Genomic DNA, 15917 nt, shown 5'->3' on the forward strand with positions numbered 1-15917 from the left:
TTTTAATACCAAAAAAAAATTAAAAGTATCAGTTTTTTTTTTAGCTTAAAAAAATTTAAAAATTTTTTGGGTGTCGCCTGATACATCGGCCACACCAATAAAAAATTATTTTTTTAATTTTTTTGTATACTAATTAAAAAAAACTCGTATTTTTTCTAAATATTGGTGCCACCAATGTGTTAGGCGGCACCCAAAAAATGATTTTTTTAAAAAAAAAAAATAAAGTGGTGTTGCCGATTGGTCAGACTTCACCTATATTGCACTTTTGATTTTGCCCATTCTCGTAAATATTATTCATGTTTTCTTATTTAGTATATATTTATTTATTTTATATTATTTACGTAAAAAGCCTTAAATTTTTATTTAATGTTTTTTACCAAATAAAAGGAAAATTTATTTGCAAGTCCTTGTCTGTTTAGTTTTTTTTAGATCTGATCCGCACTATCACATGACACTCTTTAAATAGTCTACATGTCAATTTTTGACAAAAATTAATATCAGCACCCTAAAGTTACTTTGAGCAATTGTCTCCTTAATTAGCTTGTCCTCTTGTCCTTGTTCCAGCTCTCGACCTTTTTAAGTGAACCGGCCTCCTCTATACCGCCGTGATCTCCTCCTTGTTCTCCTCCCTTATTGTACTTTGTATGAACAATTCTAGTTACAATTGTTATGTTTTTAAAATTTAACTTTTAGCTTATTATGTTTTATTTTAACAAATGTATTATTAGTGAAATCTTAAAAAATAAAAACTTTTAAAATTAATTTAATAGAATTAGTATGTATAATCAATTCGCACGAGTAAAATAATTAATTAAAATAAGCATTACAATTTATAACTTCTCAAAAGTTAAAAATATTATTGACAAAAATAATTTAACTAATAATAAAATTAATATTTAAAAATATAATTAAAATAAAATATAAAGATGAATTGAAAAATTAAAATAATAAAAATAACTTTTAAATTACTCAAATTATAAAATGGAATGAAACTAGAAATATTTTATTATTTCTTAGCTATCATTTACTTTTTTTCTATAACATAAAATTATTATTTGAAATTCTCATGTATAACTAATAATTAAAAGAACTTCTCAATGTAAAAAAACCTTCTCAAAAGTAATTCAGAAACAAAATTAGTAGTATATGCCACTTAAAAAAAGGATTAGCTTCTTTTAGGATTATTTAGATAAATAGACCGTTTTTCTGACTAGGTAACTAATGGGGCATAGGATGTATTTTTTGAAAAACGCTTTATATAAAATGTGCTTTTTCTTTCATCCGTGCGGCTTAGGTTCGAATATTCTCTTAAGCTTATTTAGTTTTCTTTTTAATTCATGTTACTTACGTACATTTAGCATTTTTTGTTTTTACTCAAACCATTAAATCTTTTTACTCAGCGCTTCCACCTGATTTTCCAACTTAGTAATCGCATTTATATTAAAAACATTGGCTGTCTTAGTAGGCTTTGTTCTCATAACTTGCCATTGATAGTTATTCAGTGTTATCTCCTCAATAAATTCTTGGGTTGCATCAGGTGTCTTATTATTCAGTGTTTCGAAAGCTACTGCATCAATTATCTGCCAAGTCGAGGAACCGTTGTAAAAGGTTTGAATTTGTAACCAAAAAGGTAACCCATGATGAGGGAACCTTCACAGAAGATCCTTAAATCTCTCCCATGCATCATACAGTGTCTCAAGTTCAAATTGAACAAAAGAAGAGATGTCATTCCTCAATTTAGCTGTTTTGGTTAGTGAAAAATACTTCAACAAAAACTTTTCAATCATCTGAGCTTAAGTGGTGATGGAACTTCGTGGAAGTGAATTCAACCACTATTTTGCCTTGTTCCTCACTTGTTCCTCAAAGAAAATGGGAACAATCGCAAGTGTATGGCATCATCAGTAACATTATTGATCTTAAATGTGTCGCAAATCTCTAGAAAGTTAGCTGACCACGTTCCCATATGCGAATAAAATAAACAATTTTATAAAACAATTTATAAGCATAGCTTTACTGCAAGCGTACATGTCAATTGTAATATTTATAGTGTTATGATGGAACACCGAAGTATTCTAAGGATTGAACCCAAAGAAGATGGCGATTGAGTTTAAATATTATGCACAATAGAGTCTAAGCAACTACTGATATAATTTTATAGTACAAAAAATCATGAAAAGAAAAATATTGCAAGAAAATTGAAGATGCTAATCTAAGTACTAAATTGCAAAGAATTTAACAAAATGAATGACGAACGGTGGTTGGTTGATTTCAATGTGGTTCACTCTCAGGCAAGGTATTTAAATCATTTAAATTACTAAGTGGCTCTATTTTATCTTTCGATCTCAATTTTACTGACTTAGACGAATTAGTTTCGATTTATCTTTCAATGTCATCGGTTAATCTGAGACTAATGAACGGGTGCGCAACAGGATTACCTTTCGGTCTCACTTGCCTAGATACTTCCTTAAGGGTGTCACTTCCTAAGTTTTTAGATCTATTCGATTTAGTGCAATTTATTATAATTTAGTGCTTTGTCCAAAAATTTCAACTTACGCACATCTCCATCAACCAAATCCCTTTTCGGTTTAGCTACTCATGCTTAAAGTTAAGAGAATGAACATGAAAATGAAAAAAAAAACATTCATTAAAGTAAAGCTTAAGAAAAATATAAAAGTTGGGAGTTTTATGCAAGACAACTTAAATAAAATGGAACGAAAAGCATTTAATAAGAAAATCTAAAGAAATAAACATGAAATGCACTAACTTTAACAGATTTAAAGTAAAAGAAACTGAAATACATTAAACTAAATCTAAAAGTTTCTTTCAACCAAGGTATAGAGATTGAAAGTGTAAATAAACCTAAGCTACAGTGATAACTAACTTAACTAACACTAAGAACATCAAGAAGAAGAAATAAATGCAGAAAAATAAACTCTAAATTAAGGAAGAAAATGAGAAAATGAAAAACCCTAGAAAAAGTGAAGAAAACTAAGAGAAAACTAAACTTAAAACAAGGCTAATGTGTATCTCTCTCCTCTTCAGCCAATTTTGGCTATTTTAGGTTGTCTTCTAATGAGTTTTCATTGTCAAAAATGCCCTTACATGAGCCTAGGGCAATTGGTGGACCAGGTGAACGAAGACTACCCTTTTTGTCCAAGTTTGTCCCCTTGACGATGCCGATGTCGTGATACCTAAAAGAGGATATTGCGATATCTTGGATAGTATCAATCCTTGGGGTCTTCTTTGAAGGGTGGATATCGCGATACCCAAAGATGATATCATGATACCACCGAAGAGTGTCCCTATTCTTCAATACTGTTGGAGGTATTATGATTCCAAGGTGTGGATATCGCGATACCCTTTTCCTTAGTGCCATTCTCGCTCTTTTTCAATCTCCAACAGTTAGGCCCTTCAATCACACGTTAGGCCCCTCAATGGCACTATTGGCCAAATTGGGTTACGAAATGAGAAAAAATAAGACATTTTCACTTATTAACTTAAAATCTACAAATAACGAAAAAATATGCAGAAGACGTCATTTTACTCGAGAATAAGCTCCTTAAGTATAACGAGAAAGCCTAATTTGCCACATCAATTTATGGCAGATCAGCTCCACGAAACTTAACTCTTTGCTTGCCCTCAAAGAAACACACTAAATATGTAAAAGAAAAGACGACTCTTAGACTAAATAAGGCAATTAAGTTACATAGCGGTAAAACCTTAAACTTGTAGCAGTAAAACATCAAACTTGTGCGAGAATTACTTCACATGCAACTTAAGAATGATAGCTAGCTAACTTATTTATTCCTAATACAGATATAATTAGTCCATTAAGGTAAAATGTTAATAGATGTAGAGGCAATGTAAATAAACTTATTTACAAGTGTTATCCATCAAAATAAATTATGCGGATCACTCATAAATATTTTAAAAAAATTAGTTATGTTCATTTGAACAAATGCAAGCTATATACAAATTAATGTGTTGGTGACTTATTCGGGTCCCAAATGTATTTTAGGCTTGTAATGTTTTGAGGCTTCGGACGGTTTGGAATTCAAACAACAGATACCCAAAATGGTTTCAAGCACTAGAAACGGTTAAGCACATGATATTGTTCCCTACTCGTCCCTGATTTATTTATAAACTCACCTCCTTATTTCTCCTTCTCTCGCCTATCTTATTTCTCCAAAATGTTAGAAGGAATTACGCGAGATTACTAGGTACAAAATTTATAATTGTGAATCAAAATATTTTCATTTATTTGAGCTTAATTTTGATTTAGCTCTATTTTTTTCTTTGTCTTTACTCTTTCGTTCACTTTTTTTAACATACTAATTCATGTAATCCATTCATTTTTTTTTGCACACAAAGCCACCATAATATTTCTACCTATCCCTCAATGTTTATAGTCTGATTTCCATTACATAGTGTATTTAAAGAACGTGATAGAGAAGGATTGAGTACTGGACTCATTTAGGCTCGAGGCTTTGATATCAAATCATACAAGAAAATGATACTCCAGGCTCAAAGATATAGGAACTAGGGGTACATAGCAACAAGTAAGCTTTTAGGCTCTAGGCTATATCAAACAATGCCTAAGGTATTTCCTGAATTAATCACCTAGCATTAGTTCCTTTTAACCATACATCTACTTAAACAAACAATTAGCAATTCACATTATTTATCTATAAGTGTAACGCCCTAAGTTTTTAAATATGTCTCTGTGATTCATTGACACAATTGTGTATCTGCTTCAATGGTTAAGTGTTTGGGTGTGTGTGTGAGGTCCCAAGTTCAAGCCCTAGCTTTGGCAATTTTTGCCTTTTTCCTGAAGTAAGCCTTAACTTCTAGTCAGCAGACTTATATTAAGTTACTTGTAATTTCATATCAGAATGGGCTTGCTGGTCTGGTGGTTAAGATGTGTGTTGGTGTGTTGGAGGTCTGGAGTTTGAATCCCTGCATGAGCGAGGGAGTTTTATTTTGCTCAGCTTTGCGTTAGAGTTCCCGTGGTTGTGGAATTTTGGGTAGTGGGTGGTTAGGATGAGAATTAGTGGGATTTGGGTAATCGGCTTCCCAAAAATCTCTCATGCAGAAACTGATGTCCACTTTCTTTTCTTCTCTTTTCCAAATTTTTTTCTCTTTTCTCTTTGAGATTTCGTTCTCCTTCACCCATTGCCGAAATTTCATTCTCCCCTCATCTTTTCATTCTTTTGTTTCTTTACTTTATGATCCCTTGTGCATTGTGACAACACGCTTTCGGTAAGTTGGGTTTTGTTAAATCTTAATTTTGTTGTGGTCAAGTGTTAATAAGGGTTTCTTTTGGTGTCTAGGGGTTAATCGAATGGCTGAAGACTGTCCATTTACGTTTTAAGAGTGTGGAATTCTCGTTCTTGCTCGAGGGTAAAGTTTTGTTGGAAAATGGTTGAATACCTCTTTATAAATTTCATTAAAGTATCATCGGTATTACTGAATTTGGGTGTGGATTATGGATTTTTAGGTTTTGGAGTGCCCGTGGATGCTTTATCATCGTTTTGATACCAGGTGTGTACCCGAAAACACAAAAAATAAGAAGCGACGAAAGTTGAAAAATGAATCTATCGACGCCATATGGGTGATAAATCGTAATTTATACATATTTCTATCCCATGCTTAGCACCTTTTATGGATGATTTTTCCTTAAAATTAGTGAATTCGATTCTCCTAATAACTTAATTTCATGTTTTATACTTAGGTGAGCATAGGAGAGTGAAACGAACGAAAAACGAGTCAAAAACGGAGAAAATGGGCCAACGTACGAAATCAACACGGCCTAGACCTCCTCACACAGGTAGACCACACGGCTGTGCCAATATGGTAGAATTGAAGCACGACTCACACGGGTGGACCACACGCCCGTGCCTCTTTAACAGGCTTTACCACGGCCTGAAGTAATCGCACACATGCGTGTCACACGGGTGTGTCCCTGCCAAGCCCAAGTTTAGTCCAATTCAAAAAAGGCCAATTTTAAGGGTTCTTAGGCATTCCAAAGCCTATAAATACACCCTAGAGGAGGAGGAAAAAGGACACACAGAGAAGGAGGCAGGGAACTACTCAAGGAAAGCTGATTGATCCATCTCCGAAGTCGAATTCATCATCAAGACTGAAGATCTCCCCTCAATTTCCCTTCAAGAGTTTTGGGTTTTTCTTTATGTTTTGTATTCATTATTCTTTTGAGATGTTTACCTTTTTAGAACTAAAACCCTTAAATACCTAAGGCGAATGAAACCTAAGACAAATCTTGTTATTATTATCTGAATTGTATGATAAATATTTGACTTGTTCTTAATTATGTGTTCTTAATTCTTGTCTTGATTTTCTAGGATATTGATTCAATTTAAGCTCTTATTCAGAGGAGGAATAGACCCTGTCTAAAAGTACATTTGTCATAATTAAGCGGAGTTGGTTGCGCGCCTAGAGATAGGGTGACAAGATTTTGCCGGATTAGGGTGAAACCTAATAAGGGGATCCATAGATCGAGTTAATGCAACCCTAGGGAGTTAATTAGAAAGAGATTTCAATTATTCAACCTAGGGTTAGACATTGTTAGTCTCAAGAGGGATAATAATATAACTTAGGGATTTATACGGATCAAGTCAAATGAATAGATCGTCCGATTCAGAGTCAAATAACAAGTGAAGTCTAGGTGGATTTTTCCTTAGGTATTGTCTTGATTCAATCGTTTTTCCAAAAAGTAATTCCCCAATTCTATTTTCTGTGATTTCTTAGTTTAGTTAATTATTTAGTTAAAACAAACCCTATTATTCGTAGGCTAGATAATAAAAAGACAGTATTACTAGTACTTTTAGTTCCTTTGGGTTCGACAATCCGGTCTTGCTAAAACTATACTACTGTTCGATAGGTACACTTGCCTTCATCGTGATAGTAGTTAGTTTCAAGAACGATTCATTATAAATATTTAAAGCCTGTCACGAATATCACGTATCAAGTTTTTGGCGCCCCGAGGAACTAAGATATTAGGAACACTCGATTTTTATTACTTTAGCCATTTACTTTTACTTAAATTTAAATTTTATTCTAATTTTTATTACTAATTCTTCTTTTTCCCTTTTTCTGGTAGGTTCTTATAGTTTATGACTAGAAGAAACCCGTCAGGACCATTACTTTTTGATAGTGAGATCGATCGCACAGTTCGCAGAAACCAAAGAGAAATAAGGAGAAGCTTAAGATACACAGAGAACGAGTAAGAGGACGATATTCAAACCCCAACCGAGGAGATGGCTGAAAACCAAGAAAATTCGCTACCTCCTGTGATTGCTGTTAATCAAAATCTTGCTCCGCGCACTATGTATGATTATGCTAAACCTAATTTAACAGGAACTGAGTCGAGTATAGTTAGACCTGCTATTGCTGCAAATAATTTTGAACTGAAACCTAACATAATTCAAATGATACAACAGTTTGTTCAATTTGATGGTTTGCAGGACGAGGATCCCAACGCTCATTGGCAAATTTCCTAGAATTTTGTGATACATTTAAAATCAATGACGTTTCTGATAATGCCATACGTATTAGGTTATTTCCCTTTTCGTTAAGGAATAAGGCTAAACAGTGGTTGAACTCATTACCACAAGGGTCAATCGCAACTTGGGAGCAAATGACCGAAAATTTTTTATTAAAATATTTTCCATCGGATAAAACAGCCAAATTACGTAATGATATCTCTTCTTTTGTGCAGATGGATTTAGAAGCACTCTAGGATGTATGGGAGAGATACAAGGACCTTTTGAGAAGGTGCCCACACCATGGGTTACCGCTTTGGCTACAGGTTCAAACGTTCCATAATGGCCTAAATCATTTGACTCAGTAGATGATTGATGTAGCCGCTGGAGGAACTATTAATAATAAGACACCTGAGGTAGCTTACGAATTTATTGAGGAGATGTCACTGAATAACTATCAGTGGCAAGTTATGAGAACAAAGCCTACGAAAGCAGCTGGTGTTTTCAACCTCGACGCAGTTACTATTCTATCTAACCGGGTAGAACTATTAAATAAAAAGATTGACGGTTTGTGTGGTTCTACTCAGGTACATCTAGTGATGAGGTACGATTCGAATGGAGGAGGAGCATGCACAGAATATCAACCCTTCAACCTTAGCATCGAGGAGGAACAAGTCCAATATATGGGTAACAATAAATCTAGATTCCAAAATAACCTATATAGTAACACTTATAATGCAGGTTGGAGAAATCATCCTAATTACTTGTGCGGTGGTTAAGGAAATCAAAAACCACAACGTCGTCCGGGTTTTCAACAACCACCTTACCAGCAGGAGAAAAAGCTGAACCTTGAGAAGATGCTAACAAAATTTATATTGGTGTCCGAAACTCGTTTTTAGAATATTGAGACAACACTTAAGAATCAACAAGCATCAATCCAAGGGCTCGAAACTCAGATTGGACATCTCACCAAGTTGATTTTCGAACGACCACAAGGTAGCCTGCCATGCAACACTGAGTCTAACCCAAGGGAACAACTCAATGCGATTACTAGTCAAGATGAGGAAGGGTTAGTCACACCTGAACCAGAATCAAGGCAAGAAACTCAGATAAGCAAAGGTAAAGGTGAGGTAGACCACAATGAGCAGAAACCGGTAAGTACAAAATATAAACCTCGTGTGCCATACCCTAATGTGACAAGAAAAGACCGCTCAAATGAACAATTTGGTAAATTCCTTAAACTTTTAAAAAAATTACATATTAACTTACCGTTTATTGAAGCTCTATCGTAGATGCCCAACGCAATGAAAATTTTAAAGGTATAAACTCCTTGAACCACCATGACCATTCAATGGAAAGGTAAGTCGAGCTTAGACTATAAATAAGCGCTTCTCGGGAGGTAACCCGAATACTAACAATATTAATTTCTTTAAATTTTAGTTTTAACATCTAACATATTAATGGAGCTCTTGAATACAGGTTTACCATATAGACACGGCCAAGCACACGGGCGTGCTTAGGACCGTGTGGAAACAGGGCTAAGATTTTCCCAGCACGAGCTACGATAAATCGCCACGGCCGTGTGACATGGCCGTGGGCGAACCTGCCAAAACAACACGGGATTCGTGTTGATCCCCGTAAGATTGAGGTTGTGTTAAGTTGAAAGCAGCTGAAGAATGTGTCTGAAATCTGCAGCTTTCTAGGGCTGGTAGGATATTATCGACGTTTTGTAGAGGGGTTCCCTTGATCATAGCTCTGATGACTAAGCTACTGCGTAAGGGATTTTCTTTCGTTTGGACTGATGCATAGCAGGAGAGCTTTGATAAGCTCAAGACGGTTTTAACTCAGGCTCCTATTCTGATATAGCCTGAGCCCGATAAAGACTTCATGGTATACAGTGATGCGTCGCATGTGGGTCTAGGTTGTGTTCTAATGCAAGATGGAAAGGTAGTTGTGTATGCGTCTCGTCAACTTAAGAATCATGAGGAAAATTACCCAACGCATAACTTGGAGCTAGTCGTCGTGCTTTTTGCACTGAAAATTTAGAGGCATTACCTGTATGGTGAGAAGTGTATCATCTACACTGATCACAAGAGCCTCAAATATCTCTTTACCCAGAAGGAGTTAAACCTTAGGAAGCATAGATGTGTTGAATTGCTTAAGGATTACGACTGCATTATCGAGTACCATTCTGGTAAGGCCAATGTAGTGGCCGATGCGTTAAGCTGTAGGGCTATGATAGATCTAAGAGCGATGTTCACTCGACTGAGTATTTTCGACGATTGGAGTCTGTTTGTATAACTTCAAGTGAAACTAACATGAATTGATTATATCAGAGATAAATAGTAGGGGACAAGTCTCTAGAATTGCGTTTTCATCAAGTGGAGAGTGGTGTTACTATAGATTTTGGGATTAATAAGGATGGGGTATTGTGTTTCTGCAGTCGAATTTGTGTATTGAATGATGAGGATTTGAGATAGTCGATTCTGAGGGAAGCGCATAGTAGCCCTTATGCTATGCATCCTGTTAGAACAAAATGTATTGATATTTGTGAGATTTATACTAGTGACAAGGGTTGAAGCATGAGGTTACTGACTGCGTTGCTTGCTATTTGACTTGTCAATAGGTTAAGGCTAAGCATCAGTTACCTTTGGGGTTGCTGGAGCCGGTTAAGATTTTGTTATGGAAATGGAAGTGAATAACAATGGACTTTGTTAGTGGGTTGCCTCTAACACTCACTAAGAAGGATTCTGTCTACGTCATTATTGATCGATTGGCCAAGTCTGCTCACTTCATTCCAGTTAGGACAAACTTTTCTCTGCAAAAGTTGGCTAAACTCTACATTTCTGAAATAGTAAGGCTACATGGGGTACCTGTCTCAATCATCTCTGATAGGGGTCCTCGTTTCACATCTCAGTTCTGGAAGAAGCTTCATTAGGCTCTGGGTACAAGATTAGACTTCAGTACTGCTTTCCATCCTCAGACATATGGTCAGTCGAAAAGGGTGATTCAGATACTGGATGACATGTTAAGGAGCTGCGTTATTGATTTTCGAGGTAGTTGAGAGGAGTATTTGTCATTAGCAGAGTTCACTTACAATAACAGTTACCAGTCTAGTATACAGGTGGCACCTTACGAGGCACTGTGTGGTCATAAGTTTCGCACTCCCTTATATTGGACTGAGTTGGGTGAGCGACGTATTCTGGGTTCGGAGTTGGTTTTAGAAACTGAAGACAAGGTTCGTATGATTCGAGATCAACTGAAAGTGGCTTCTGATAGGCAGAAGTCCTATGCAGATCTGAAGCGTTAAGAGATAGAGCATTCTGTGAGGGATTTCATTTTTCTCAAAGTCTCACTATGGAAGAAGATTCTGAGGTTCAGTCGTAAAGACAAGCTGAGCCCTCGGTTTATTAGGCCGTATCAGATTTTGAAACGAGTGGGACCAGTCGCATACCAGTTGGAGCTATCTCCAAATTTAGATCACATTCATGATGTTTTTCACATCTCGATGTTGAGGCGCTACCGCTCTAATCCCACGCGTATTGTTCCTATTGAGGAAATTGAGGTTCAGCCAGATCTGACCTTTGAGGAGGAGCCGGTTCAGATTCTAGATTACGACGTTAAGGTTCTGAGAAGGAAGTTTATTCCCTTAGTGAAGGTGTTGTGACGGAATCATAGCACCAAGGAGGCCACTTGAGAGCCAGAAGCTTCGATACGTCAGCAGTATCCATACCTTTTCTGATCAGGTAAAAATTTTAAGGCAGAAATTTTCTTTTAGGGGGTAGAGTTATAACACCCCAAGTTTTTAAATATGTCTCTATGATTCATTGATACAACTATGTATCTACTTCAGTGGTTAAGTGTTTAGGTGTGTGTGTGTGTGAGGTCCCAAGTTCAAGCCCTAGCTTTCACAAATTTTGGCTTTTTCCTGAAGTAAGCCTTAACTTCTAGTCAGCAGGCTTATATTAAGTTACTTGTAATTTCATATCATAATGGGCCTGCTGGTCTGGTGGTTAAGATATGTGTTGGTGTGTTGGAGGTCTAGAGTTCGAATCCCTGCGCGAGTGAGGGAGTTTTATTTTGCTCGGCTCTACGTTAGAGTTCCAGTGGTTGTGAGATTCTGGGTAGTGGGTGGTTAGATGAGAATTAGTGGGATTTGGGTAATCGGTTTCCCAAAAATCTTTTGTGCAGAAACTGACGTCCACTTTCTCTTCTCCTCTTTTCTAAATTTTTTTCTCTTTTCTCTTTGAGATTTCGTTCTCCTTCACCCATTGCCGAAATTTTGTTCTCCCCTCATCTTTTCATTCTTTTGTTTCTTTACTTTACTATCCATTGTGCATCGTGACGACACGCTTTCGGTAAGTTGGGTTTTGTTAAATCTTATTTTTGTTGTGGTCAAGTGTTAATAAGGGTTTCCTTTGGTGTCTAGGGGTTAATCGAAGGGCTAAAGACTGTCCATTGACGTTTTAAGAGTGTGGAATTCCCATTCTTGCTCGAGGGTAAGGTTTTGTTGGAAATTGGTTGAATACCTCGTTATAAGTTTTGTTAAAGTATTGTTGGTATCACTGAATTCGGGTTTGGATTATGGATTTTTAGGTTTTGGAGTGCTCATGGTTGCTTTAGCATTGTTTTGATACTAGGTGTGTACCTGAAAACACAGAAAATGAGGAGCGACAAAAGCCAAAAAACGAATCTGTCGACGCCACACGGGCGTGTGGTCGCCCGTGTGGTAGGCCGTGTGACAGTGCACGGACGTGTAATCGATGAGCCAGTCTGTGCGGGCAAGACACGTCCGTGTGGTAGGCAGTGTGATAGTGCCCAGGTGTGTAATCGACGAGCCAGGCCGTGAGCGTAAGACATGGGCACTTGACAAGGTCGTGTGAAGGCCGGTTGGGCCGTGTGTGACACACGCACTTGACCTATTGGGTCGTGTGGGCCACATAGGCATGTGGGCCACATGGTGAACCACACGGGCGTGTGGGATTCTGGGTCAGGCTTTGAGATCTACTGGGCCAAGGCTAATTTGGGTCGTGTGGGCCCACACGGATAGGCCACATAGGTGTGTGAGCCCATTTTTCGAAATAATCTGTAAGGTTGTACGGGTCGCCCAAGTCAATTTTAACCTACTGTAGGGTCGATAAGCAATACTTAGACCCCCTGATTCTGTTTACTGACTATGTGATGAATGTATTCAGCATATACTCTTAGTATGAGTTTCTGACCGATTATATGATCTATTAAATTGCATTATAACATGCCATATTTGTATGATGCATTGTATCGGGGTGGGGTTGATGATATGTCGGAGGAAGTGACTGAAAGGCTTTAAGCTTGTTACCTGGCAGCTCAGCTGCACTATTCTGCTTATTTGCTGCAATTCGGTACAGTATGGTGTGTAGGGACGGGTGAGTTGATTATATCCTCACATGGTGTGTAGGGCTGGACGGAGATGGTGTATACAGGCTGGTGGGTAGGATTCTGACTTTCTGATCTGCATTCTATATCTGAGCTGGGCTAAGGCCCTTACTTATATATTAGTTCTATATCTGGGAGGGCTAAGGCCCACATTGATTTTGTAGTGGGCTCTGGCCCAATCTATATATAAATGATTGATTTCTGATGTTATGCTGTGTGCATGTATTTTATTGGGATTTCACACTAAGTTTGCGAAAACTTACCCTTTTTCTCTTTAATCTGTTCAGATAATCCGCAACCTTAGACAGATCGGAGCAACAGGGGACTCGACAGTGACCACTGCTTCTGCCTCATGATAAATTTACGATTTTATGCTTGTCATGGTTTTAGTTTTTATTTGGGAAAATTTTGATGTAATCATGGCCATTAGGGTTTTTGTTTAGATTTAGGATGACACTTTGGTTTCCAGTTTTATCCCTACAAACACAGGATGTTTTTCAAAATTAAAGTTTTCCTAAAACGAATGGTTTTCTAAAATAAAAAGTTCACAAGCTTCCGCAAAAAAAAAAATCACGTTTTGAACCGTAAAACAAATATGCATTTTCCTAAGTTAATTAAAGACTAATAAAATGGACGGGTTTTCACTCGATGAATTAGACTTCATATATCATTCCATGTAATATTGCCAGATTCGGCCATAACGTCTAGGCTGGGTTTGGGGTGTTACAACAAGGATCTGTATATTTTATTCATCCTATGGGATACTTTGTACATTTTCATTTCGTTTATTGCCTCTAGTCTATTATACGCATTAACTAATTGAACTAATTAATCTACAATCAAGAATAATAAATTATCTGGTATCATTCAAAATTTACAAGTTTGGCAATTTTATGTACTTATTCGATATATACAATTAGTAACTTATTACCTAATTACAGTCCAAGCACCATGCAATTACACAAAATAAAAAAATGAAATACATTTTTGGGATTTTTGAAAAATTTAAAACAAAAATGGAAAATATTTTTGGATTTTTTAGTTTTATTTTTGAAAACAACAAAAAAGTTAAAATAAACACACTAACAAACATAAAAGGCAAGAAAAATAAAACACATAATATTATGTGCACCCCCACCCTTAGACTACACATTGTCACTAATGTGTCCCCAAGAAAAGATAGGAGGTTACCAAACTTCTCTCGGATGGAGCATCAGACTAGCTCAGGGGTCCACCTCCTCGTTGAAGTTCAAAATGTTGTGTAGTTTTTCAGGCTAATTTGTTGCACATAATACAAACAAAGAAAGAAAAGCAAAAATAACCAAACATACTACTAAAATTAAAAATAACAAGAAACAAATCCAAAAGTGTTTAATAGTTTACATAACACATATATAAAAAATATGACAATAAATGCAAAAACATGTAACTAATCGAAGTCATCTTCGGGACTTTCAGTTGATCCCACGATTCCTTTTCCTTTGCCCCTCTCGGTAGGCTTTGTGAAAGACATCATAAGTTAATTACCATCATAAGTTAATTACTTTGCTCACGGATGATGGGCCCCCCGTGGGTCGCTGTGTAGACGCGAAAGCTCCCTCGAAGTTGTCCCGATAGGATGTGAAATCGTCATCCTTCGTGGCCCCGTCATCCTCCTCTTGTTTGATTTCCTCTTCTCGTTCCTCCCCCACTATATTTCCCTCTGATGAATCGCATTACTGTTTGGGTCATTCTAAGCTCTGCACCTCTGACTTGTCACGAAAGTGTCCATGAATAGTTTCATAGCCTCCATTAGTGTCATATTATAGCGCACATCTCTTGCCAGCCTATTTTCTCACTGCTTAGGCTCATCATTGGTCTTCTTTTTGGCGCTTTTCTTTTTCACCACTTGAGGTACTTCCATTTTCTATTTGCATCGCTGATTCTATTCCTGTATTTGCTTCCTGTGCAATTCTTGGAACTGGTGGAGCAGGATATCTCCAATAATACTCGTAGTCAAATGATGAAATTGTTCAGTGGTTCCCATCACCATTCCAACTCGACGACATAAGGCAGTAATCAAATGAGGAAAGTAATTTTCAACCTTTATGCCCAATATGCACTTTTTGATCTCCTTGTTGATCCACCTCCCAAGGCTAACTCTCTTTTGCTGCAAAATACAGTATAACAAAGTAGCCTGAAACATATTAACGGTATTGTGTTAAGCAGTGGTGAGATACAAGTACATATAAATTGCATCCATATCTTAGCGATGAGAAACGTGATAGCTTGTTTAAAAGATAGGGGGTAATTATTATACCCCTTATGCTTCCATTCACCCCTACCCTCTGTTAAAAATGTTAAAACATTGTCCATAACAAAATTAGTAAATTTCTTGAGTTCCAAGGTGGACAAATAGTCATTGTTACACCTCATATTTTTATTTATTATTTTGTCAAATTATGAAGTAATGAAGTAAGTAGTTAAGTGGTTAAGGGCCTAATTTAATTCTTAGAGAACCTAGGTTCAATTCCTATCATCCACATATTTTTTCTTTTTCTTTTTTTTTTGCATCAAAATTAATGGTCAACCCCTTTTAACCATCCACCTCACTTGCCTTATAGGCAAGGATTCCATTTCGTTTCTTTCTAGTCAACTTACCTTAAAAAAACCCCTTTTCACTCCCATGATCCATTTTTGGTGCCTTTGCCCCCCTTATTTCCTTTTTATCTCCCTTACAATACCCTGGCCGATCATGCACCTAGACACCCCCAAATTTTCATTTTTTAATTTTATTCTCCTCCTCCTTCCACCACCCATTTTTTTACATTTTGCCACCATAACACCTCCTGTTGACCACCTTTTCTTCATCAAATCACCGCCACAACATCACTTGAACTTCCCTTCTCTTCCACGCCTCCTGTTCTCTCTCCACTATTGCACTATAGCTGTACCTCCACCACCGTAAACCATCAATCTCACCCATTTTTATCCTCTACTAATTTCTTCTCTTAAAATCGAACT

At 36.8% G+C, this 15917-nt stretch overlaps 2 non-coding genes across 2 annotated transcripts; one reads left to right on the forward strand and one right to left on the reverse strand.

Moving 5' to 3' along the window:
- The first annotated feature begins 1632 nt into the window (after positions 1–1632).
- LOC128283137 (small nucleolar RNA R71) lies at positions 1633–1739 on the forward strand. Its single transcript, XR_008273478.1, has one exon. It is a non-coding gene; the product is annotated as a small nucleolar RNA R71 (small nucleolar RNA).
- A 5963-nt stretch (positions 1740–7702) lies between these two features.
- On the reverse strand, positions 7703–7809 carry LOC128282746 (small nucleolar RNA R71). Its single transcript, XR_008273101.1, has one exon. It is a non-coding gene; the product is annotated as a small nucleolar RNA R71 (small nucleolar RNA).
- Between the last annotated feature and the right edge of the window lie 8108 nt (positions 7810–15917).

This window comes from Gossypium arboreum, chromosome 10, assembly GCF_025698485.1.
Source record: "Gossypium arboreum isolate Shixiya-1 chromosome 10, ASM2569848v2, whole genome shotgun sequence".
Lineage (NCBI taxonomy): Eukaryota > Viridiplantae > Streptophyta > Magnoliopsida > Malvales > Malvaceae > Gossypium > Gossypium arboreum.